This window comes from Triturus cristatus, chromosome 4_1, assembly GCF_964204655.1.
Source record: "Triturus cristatus chromosome 4_1, aTriCri1.1, whole genome shotgun sequence".
Lineage (NCBI taxonomy): Eukaryota > Metazoa > Chordata > Amphibia > Caudata > Salamandridae > Triturus > Triturus cristatus.
The window spans coordinates 9,985,493-9,995,281 of record NC_140585.1 but is presented as its reverse complement, the minus strand read 5'-3'; the positions used below and the strand labels follow the sequence as shown (position 1 = coordinate 9,995,281).

Below are 9,789 nucleotides of genomic sequence, written 5' to 3'. Positions count from 1 at the left end.
CACTAAACACAAACCACTCAAAACAAGAATCTCCACTCAGCCCACTTCACAGCACAAACACGACCATGCTGAGGGCTCGCGGTGCCGTTCTTCCCGTCCACGAGGCCGATGAAAGTGCTCCTGGAACCCTTCAAACTCTCTGTGTGTAATCTGTGACAACATGCTGCTGAGCCCGTTGGGGGCACGCCGGAAGAGACTGCCCCCGTGACCCGGACACGATCACCCCCACAGAAAGAGAGCAGCTCAGCAACTTCCGCTGCTAGTGCTGATTCTGCCCCCGGTGACCCGGACACGATCACCCTCACAGGAAGAGAGGAGCTCAGCAGCTTCCGCTGCTGGTGCTGACTCTGCCCCTGGTGACCCGAACACGATTCCCCTCAAAGGAAGAGAGCAGCTCAGCAGCTTCCGCTGCTAATGCTGACCCTGCTGCAAACTACCCGATACTGTTCACATTACAGGCCTGAGGAGAAGATCGGCAGCACGTGCTGACCCGGAAGTGAAACTGTGCAGTTTCTTACAGAAAAGCGAGAAGGGAGCTTCGAAGGAGGAGCGACGGTGAGACTGAGGAGGAGAGAGGAGGGGGAGAGGAGAGGAGGGGCGGGGCAGGGCAGAAGAGGGGGCAGGTAAAGGGGCAGAGGAGGGGAAGGGGGGGCAAGGGGCAGAGGAGGGCAAGGGGCAGAGGAGGGGAAGGGGGGGCAAGGGGCAGAGGAGGGGAAGGGGGGGGCAAGGGGCAGAGGAGGGGAAGGGGGGGGCAAGGGGCAGAGGAGGGGAAGGGGGGGGCAAGGGGCAGAGGAGGGGAAGGGGGGGCAGAGGAGGGGAAGGGGGGGGCAGAGGAGGGGAAGAGGGGGGCAAGGGGCAGAGGAGGGGAAGGGGGGGCGAGGGGCAGAGGAGGGGAAGGGGGGGCGAGGGGCAGAGGAGGGGAAGGGGGGGCGAGGGGGAGAGGAGGGGAAGGGGGGGCGGGGGAGAGGAGGGGAAGGGGGGGGGCGGGGGGCAGAGGAGGGGAAGGGGGGGCGAGGGGAAGGGGGGGCGAGGGGCAGAGGAAGGGGAGGGGAAGGGGGGGCGAGGGGCAGAGGAAGGGGAGGGGAAGGGGGGGCGAGGGGCAGAGGACGGGGGAGGAGGGGGGTGAGGGGCAGAGGAGGGGGGAGGAGGGCTGGGGCAGAGGAGGGGGAGGAGGGCCTTGTGCAGAGGAGGGGGAGGGGCCGGGGCAGAAGGAGGGAAGGGGCCAGGGCAAAGGAGAGGGGGAGGGGAGAGGGTGTGACTTAGATGGGCTGGGGCAGAGGTGGGGGCAAGAGGAGGGAGAAGGGGCCGAGGGGGGGAGGAGGGGCCGGAGCAGAGGGGGAAGGAGGGGCCGGAGCAGAGGGGGAAGGAGGGGCCGGGGTGAAGAGGGGGTGGAGGGGCCGGGGCAGAAGAGGGGGGAGGAGAGGCTGGGGCAGAAGAGGGGGGAGGAGGGGCTGGGACAGAAGAGTGGGGAGGGGCCGGGGCAGAAGAGGGGGGAGGAGGGCCAGGGACAGAGGAGAGAGGGTGAGACTTAGGTGGGCCTGGGCAGAGGTGGAAGAAGAGGGGGGGAAGAGGGGCCCAGGGCAGAGGGGGGAGGAGGGGCCGGGGCAGAGGGGGGAGGAGGGAGGGGGCTGGGTAAGAGGGCCTGGGGCAGAGGTGGGAGGAGGGGCCTGGGGCAGAGGTGGGAGGAGGGGCCTGGGGCAGAGGTGGGAGGAGGGGCCTGGGGCAGAGGTGGGAGGAGGGGCCTGGGCCAGAGGGGGAAGGAGGGGCCCGGGCAGAGGAGGGAGGAGGGCCCAGGCAGAGCGATGAAGAGGGCCCAGGGCAGAGGAAGGGGGGGGTGGGTGGGGCCCGAGGCAGAGGAAGGAGGAGGGGGGAGGGTCTAGTTGGTGCGATATAAAACAAAAAACAGTGGGTGCAGAGAGTTCAGCAGCAAATCGGGGTAAGTTAGGCATTAGATGTAGTGTGCATGCCATGAGCCTCTCCCACTCATCGTGCAGTCTATGAAGTGTGAATGCAGTTCATGTAGTGCCAGCTCTCATAGTATCCCTCTCTGAAGGGGTATTTAATGAGGGGTTATCGGCCCTTGGAGTATCTTGGGGGTGAAACGCTCTCTGTCCCCATCCTGCTGCCCCTCCCTCTGTTATTTTAGGGGTGTCTCACCCAAGGCTCACTGGTGGGGGCAGAACATGCATCAGGGGGGCCACAGGTCTTACCCAGACCAGTCCTGTGAACCGGTGGGTCGACTAGCACTCTACAGTTTTACCACACCAGGCGAGGACTAGCCAGCTCATTACTCCAGGCACTTCCCTTCCGCCGTCTCAGTCGTGTCTGCTCTGGACATAGCTCATCAGCTCCACCCGCGTCTATCTCCACTGCTCCAGGATGTGGCTTCGAGAATCCATCATGGTCCCAGGAGGTTCCCCCACCTCTGTCAGCAGAAGGCCTGCGCTACCATTATAAGGTTGGGAGCTGGCATGCTTCTCTTTCGGTTCCCCCGGCTGCTTCTCTTTCGGTTCCCCCGGCTGCTTCTCTTTCGGTTCCCCCGGCTGCTTCTCTTTTGGTTCCCCCGGCTGCTTCTCTTTTGGTTCCCCCGGCTGCTTCTCTTTTGGTTCCCCCGGCTGCTTCTCTTTTGGTTCCCCCGGCTGCTTCTCTTTTGGTTCCCCCGGCTGCTTCTCTTTTGGTTCCCCCGGCTGCTTCTCTTTTGGTTCCCCCGGCTGCTTCTCTTTTGGTTCCCCCGGCTGCTTCTCTTTTGGTTCCCCCGGCTGCTTCTCTTTCGGTTCCCCCGGCTGCTTCTCTTTCGGTTCCCCCGGCTGCTTCTCTTTCGGTTCCCCCGGCTGCTTCTCTTTTGGTTCCCCCGGCTGCTTCTCTTTTGGTTCCCCCGGCTGCTTCTCTTTTGGTTCCCCCGGCTGCTTCTCTTTTGGTTCCCCCGGCTGCTTCTCTTTTGGTTCCCCCGGCTGCTTCTTTTTTGGTTCCCCCGGCTGCTTCTTTTTTGGTTCCCCCGGCTGCTTCTCTTTCGGTTCCCCAGGGTGCTTCTCTTTCGGTTCCCCTATGGGCTTCTCTTTCGGTTCCCCGGGGTGCTCCGACCCACACACAGCAGTTAGTCTTTTAAAAATTCTCTCTTGCCGATGTGCTAGGGGTCAGCAAGAGGCAGGATCATAGAGGACTTGTGGGTGGGAGACTGAGCCATGCCACTGTCTGCAGATGTCTAATGCCATGGGTCAACTATCCTGCAGTCCTGGTTGGATGGACCCCCAACCCCACACTATGCTTCAGTCCTTAGGCTTTGTTCAGTACCGTGGATGTCGCTCCAAGGATCTGGGCCCCGGGCTGCCCAGGACTGCCAAGTGTTTGGCAATTCTGGGGGTGCTTACACCATCCCACTCGTTAATATTGGTCCAGATTTTACTAGGTTTCACTGCACTTTCTGGTTCTGCTAATTGAAATATTCTCAGTAAATCATCACCGTTTCATCTTTTCTCTCATGCAGGATTGTTCACTCTTTAACCTTGCGCACACGCACCCTCTGCATCCGCTTTGTTTGGGGCGGAAATGAAATGGGCAATCTGCACCATTTTGGTCTTGATTAAATTAATTACTGTCCTTACTCCGAGCCCAAGGGAGCGGCAGACAGAGCCCTATTGTGAGTGGAGGACTCTTGTCTTTTTGTGCCAACTCACTTGGTTGTGTGATGCTTAATAATTGTGAGTCTACATGGCCCACTGTTTTATATGACTCCCTTCAGTTAGCCATAGCTCATTAACAGCACATCGCATTATGATATTTTTGCACCCATACTAACAGTGCTTAAACCCAAACTACATTTCCCAGAATGCTATGTATCCTTGCTAAAAGTTAGGACTTGAGGTGTACTGTGCAATGTGGTCACTTTGTGACCTTGTTATAGAACATCAAAGATTCAGTCTGGTCTCAGTGTGTGGTTGTAAACTCCTTTATATTGGGAATGGGTCCATTTGGGGTTCTTACTCATTTTCATAAATACATGCTTGTTTTTTTTTATTTTTTATTTGGGGGAGATTATTATTCTAATGGATTAACAAATGTGCTAGAAGGAAACAAAAGCGTATTTGTGCAGAAAAATATTTGTTTCATCTTTTTTAATACATTCCTAAGCGCTTTTGCCCACAGTTCTATGCATTGAACTCTTTGATATCCAAACTTTGTTCCCTAAAGTATTTTGAGTGTTTTATTAAAGCAGATTTAAAAGCCCAACTAATTACCCACTAGGGTATCCAGGCCCTGGTAGCCATGCTGCTCGGGTGAAACAGTTAAACAACCAGGTCTTGAGTCCCTCCCTGAATGGAGGTTGAGGCCGGAGGTGGAGGGGGAGGCTATTCCAGGACTTCGCTGCAAGGTAGGAGAAGGAGTGTCCTCTACGGTTGCTTCGGCGGTTGCGGAGCGGTGTGAGACAGGGAGGTGGAGCGCAGAAGTCTGAAGGGTTGGTGGAACCTTATGTGGTGGTTGATGTATGCTGGTCCTTGGTTTTGCAGGGCTTCGTAGTTGGGGGTCAGCGTCCTGAATTGACACCTTTTGTGGACGGGGAGCCAGTGGAGTTTCTTGAGGTGTGGGGTAATGTGGGTATGTCTGGGCAGGTCGAGGCTGAGCTTGGCCGCTGAGTTCTGTATGGTCTGCAGTCTCTTCAGGGTGTGTGTGGAAATTCCTGCATAGGGTGTTGTCGTAGTCCAGGCGGCTAGTAACGAGGGCTTGAGTGATAGTGCGTCTGGTGCTGATTGGGAGATGTTTGAAGATCTTTCAGAGCATGCAAAGAGTGAAGTAGCAGGCGGAGGAGACTGCGTTGATGTGGTTTTTTGGGTGTGTTTGTCCAGGGGGATGTCAAGGTTCCGGGCGTGGTCTGTAGGAGTGGGTGAGGGTCCTAGTTCAGCAAACCACCAAGAGTCGTTCCACAAGTGGGTGTTGTTCCCGAAGATCAGTTCTTCTGTTTTTTCTGTGTTGAGTTTGAGGCAGTTGTTTTGCATTCAGTTGGCGACGCTTGTTCAAACTAGCATATGAAACTAAATCTTACAGTTCATTGAGATTCTAAGGGTTTGTAGAACCCCAGGGAACACATATTTGTGGTCCCTATTTGGAATACATTTGAATTTATTAACACTTTTAGGCTCAATTGAAGTCCCTGTGATGCCAAAAAAGGATTGAATCATGGTAAACCTTCAGATCCCGGGGCCGGCAAAAGCATCTAAAAGCCCAGCCTGGCTATAGTCCACCAGCCAAGTACTATCAAAAGAAGCTTGCACAAACATTGATAAAGATATTTCTTTTTGAGTTTGGGTCTAGATCTTTTACTTGCAAAAACGGTTTATGTGGATATCCAGCCAGCTTGTTATTCCCATTGCAGGGAAACCTGCTACGTTTAGTGGACTAGTGCATAATATTACAATAAAAAGACATATGCATAGAACACTTGAAATTGTAGCTTTAGTTGCTGAAAATGTGTTACCGTAAAAATAGCTCTTTCACCATTGCATTCCTGCTGCAGCAACGAAAAATCAAAGCTCTGCTCTGAGGATTTTCACAGTCCCATCTAATAACTCCCCTTTATTTCTCATCCCCTGCCTTGTCCATCTCATCATATATATATATATATATATATATATATATATATATATATATATATATATATATATGTGTGTGTGTAAACCTCTCCAGCTAGACAGTTACCTGTGACCCTACTGAGTAAGATAATGCGACCGGCCAGGATACAGGAGATGCACTGAGAACAGTAGAGCGAGAGACATGAAGTAGAGGTGGAAGGGAGAGACCAAAATGATGTGGAAAGATATGTGAGGCGGAGAGTTAAAGAATATAGAAAAATGTGAGGTTGCCGGATGGAAAGATGAAGAGTGGTAGATAGAGGAAGATGTGAAAGAGACGTAGAGAAATAGGTAGAGTTTAGAGTGAAGGTAATGTAGAGAGGCAGAAGAGGACAGTTTTCCCACGGGGGAGGTGAAGAGAGACGTAATGTAGATAAAAGGTGAATTAGAGAGAGGTAAAAGCAGCAAGAAGTGGACGATGCCCGATAGAGAGAGCAAAATGAGAAGAGGTAGAGCAGAACATTTCAGGTAACGAGAGTACAGAGGGGTGAAGTGTAGAAAGAGGAATCCGCTGTAGAGCGAGACGAGGAATTTGAAAACCTATATGAACTAGAGAAAGAGAGGTGATGTTAATATGGAGATATCGTGTTGTGGGAAAATTAAAGACGAAGAGACAGGCAGAGCGATCCGTACAGATAAAGTTTGAGAGAGATAGTTGAGACGGAGGGTGTGAGGTGAAATGGAGAAGGAGGTCCAGAGAATGATGTGTGTTTGAGTGAAAGAGTGAGTAAGGGAGAGAGAATAGTTAATGATTGAAGTAGAGCAATAGAGGTAGCGAGAAAGTAGTAAGATATTTAGAGATGTGAAGGAAAGGGAACAGACGTAGTGGGTGAGAAAGGGAGGTGGAGAGATTAGACAGTAAACTAATAAGGAGTTAAATCTACAATGTATTCAGTGAGTGATGGTTTGGTGGGACAGAGAGAAGTGAGGCAGAGAGAAATGAGCTAGAAAGGAGAGGAGAATGGTGAGGCATAGAAAGGTATGAGAGAGAAGGTGAGAGAGGTTAGGTAAAATGACGTGAAGAGAGGATGGAGGTGAGGTAAAGCTAGAGATGAGTTTGTCTGAGAAGTGAAATGGAAGGAGGAGAGATACAGGGATGTAATAGAGAAACAAAACAAGTGTGGTACAGAAATAGGGATGAGGTAGAGGGAGTTGAGTAGGAGAGTGGGGATTATGAGTGATAGATAAAGATGTAGGTACAGAGACTGAAAGAGAGGCAAGAGCATGTGAGAGGTATAGAAAGAGGGAGCAGAGTGAGGTATATTGGATGAGAGGTGAGGTAGATGAAGCTGAGGTATAGAGATCAGAGATAGAGAGAAGTAGAGATAGGTTAAGCGGGACAGTGAAGTGAAGTACGGAGAGAGGGATGAAACACACTCATTTCACTGTAATTGCCACCAACTGCCGGAGAATGTGAGGGTTAAGACTAGGCAGATCAAACATGCACAAGAGAATGTGAGGGTTAAGGCTGGGCAGAACACGCAAGCCCAAGAGAATGTGAGGGTTGAGATTGGGCAGACCACGCATGCACAAGAGAATGTGACCGTTAGAACTAGACAGATGAAGCATGAACAGGAAAATGTGAGGGTTGAGGCTGGGCAGACCAAGCATGCACAAGAGACTGTGAGGGTTAAGTCTGGGCAGACCAAGCATGCACAAGAAAATGTGGAGGTTGAGGCTGGGCAGACCAAGCATGCACAAGAGAATGTGAGGGTTGAGGATGAGCAGAGCACGCATTCACAGGAGAATGTGAGGGTTGAGGCAGAGTAGACCACGCATGCAAAAGAGAATGTAAGGTTTAAGGCTGGGCATACCAAGCATGCACAAGAGAATGTGAGGGTTAAGTCTGGGCAGACCACGCATGCACAAGAGAATGTGAGGGTTGAGGCTGGGCAGACCACGCATGCACAAGAGAATGTGAGGGATGAGGTGGGCGGACCACACATTCACAAGAGAATGTGAGGGATGAGGTGGGCGGACCACACATGCACAAGAGAATGTGAGGGTTGAGACTGGGCAGACCAAGTGTGCACAAGAGAATGTGAGGGTTGAGGCTGGGCAGACAAAGCGTGCACAAGAGAATGTGAGGGTTGAGTCTGGGCAGACCACACATGCACAGTAAGGAGCAGATCTATTATTTCTAGTGCAACGCAGTTCAGCAGTTAGGTGCAGCGATGTGATGTGTGAGGGGGAGAAAGCAGCGCTGAGCCACATTTATGAAATGCAGCACGCTGCTGTTCACTACCCCGGCACAAGTACACAGTCTACATAGTGCCATGCAAAACTGTTACACCATAGGGCAGAAGAGTGTGTGCTGTCTAGCATAGGATTAGTACTGGAAACATACTTACAGTACAAAATCCTATACATAGAGTAATCCTTCTACACTTCACAGATTGTGTTTGTGCTGTGAAGTGCTGCACAGGTTGTGTTTGAGCTGTGCAGGGCAGGTGGTGTTTGTGCTGTGAAGTGCAGGGCAGGTTGTGTTTGTGCTGTGAAGTGCAGCGCACATGCAATGTGTGGAGTGTTTGAAGAAGTGACAACGTTTCTCCATGTTATCACCTACTTCAATGGCTTTTTTAACATAAAATTCACAGACCCTCAGTACTCTCACAATGTGATGTTGAAGCCTTGTACATTTTTCTATATTTCCGCGCGTCACTAATAAATGAAGTATCGCGTGTCCATGGTGGTGATTGAAAGGAGGAGTTTATTTCTTACAGAATGCTCCACCCACTGCTTCCTCCTCAGATAGTGACCCCTTCCAACTCCCTCAACAGCATTCCACATTGGGTGTTGCCTCAAAGACTCTGGGATGTCATAGCTCTGTCCAAGAGACTGCAAGAAGTTTGTGTGAAGCGTGAGCCGTGATTATTTGGGGTGTTACATGTGATTGTGCAGATCTTTGCCAACCCTGTGTGTAGGTCTCTGGGAGTAGGTGATGCCCGTGAATGGCCTGGACGAAGCATAACCTTTCAATAGAAAATGTATGGAAGGGATTTGTGTGTGAGAGACAGTGTGTATGTGCTTGTTTGTGATTGGTCGTCTTGGTTGGATACATTATATATGAGCGTGTAAGTGACTGATCAGTCTGATTACTTATTTCCAGTGTGTATGTCTTTGTGCCTGGGGATGAATTGTGTTTCACGTGTGTGTTTCACGTGTGTACGTGCACTGCAGAGCACAATGCCTGTGTAATTGTGCAGCATTGAAGATGTGGTTAAGAGATACCTGGTTTGTCACATTAATCCATTTATAAATGAGATGTGAGGCTGTACAAGTGAGAGTTGGAGTTTGTGTCACATCTGTGAGTATATAGTTGAATGGAGTTTTTAAAGAGCAATTTCTTTGCGTGTGTGTTGCAAAAATGTTGCCAAAGACAAGCCTGTCTGCTCCCAGGCACACCCGGCCACATCCGCTGGGACCAGGAGTCAGGTAGAATCCTCAATATTTCTCATATTCAGCATAAGATCTATTGTCTTTCATGTACACAGATTTTAGTATCTGCCCCATGCTTGTCTCGTCTTTAAAAGCAAATGGCATGTATGCCAGCCACATATATAGAGGATTCTGATACTCAACAACCCTCACTGTGACCAACAAACAATAAGACTCTTCTGCATCCTCAGATTGAGGAGTCGTTAAAAGCGGCTTTACTAAACCCACCCTCCCTAGGCAAAGATAAGGTGGAAATACTCAAATTATTAGAATCTCCTAAGCCGGGTATCCTGTTCTTAATTGAAACCTGGTTGTCAGAGGGATCAACTCCAGATCTCCTGAAGCCATACCCGAAGATGACCAAAAGAGGACAAACTCAGAGAAAGGAGGTGAGATATCCGCAATTATTCACCAGTGGATCCACACATCTCTTTTACAAATTACTCAAACTGAAGGTGTATATCTACTTCCCTTCCTCAATTTTGGAATTGATGACTTCAACTCGGACTCTAAAGATAATGAATTTGCTGAGTTAATGACGTTGAATTTACACCAACACATTACATGCTCAGCTCACATAAAATGAAATCCCTTAGATCTGATCTGGCTGTATAATTTGAATCGACCCAATATAATCAACCCTCCTTGCACATGGTCCAATCATTATTTGATCAATTTTTGTATTCCAGTATATTTTTCTAACTTCATCCACAAGCAGAAATTAAAA

The 9,789-nt window shown here is 50.5% G+C and overlaps 1 protein-coding gene across 3 annotated transcripts in view; it reads left to right on the top strand.

The window, feature by feature from the left end:
* Positions 1 to 379: 379 nt before the first annotated feature.
* Positions 380 to 9,789, top strand: part of LOC146839288 (uncharacterized) — a 34,697-nt gene continuing 25,287 nt past the window's right edge. Inside the window, exon 1 of one of the 3 annotated variants that reach the window (XM_085651311.1) lies at positions 380 to 555. The gene's annotated coding sequence lies outside the window, so the exon portion shown is untranslated. The other 2 variants (XM_085651312.1, XM_085651313.1) reach the window with 2 other exon arrangements.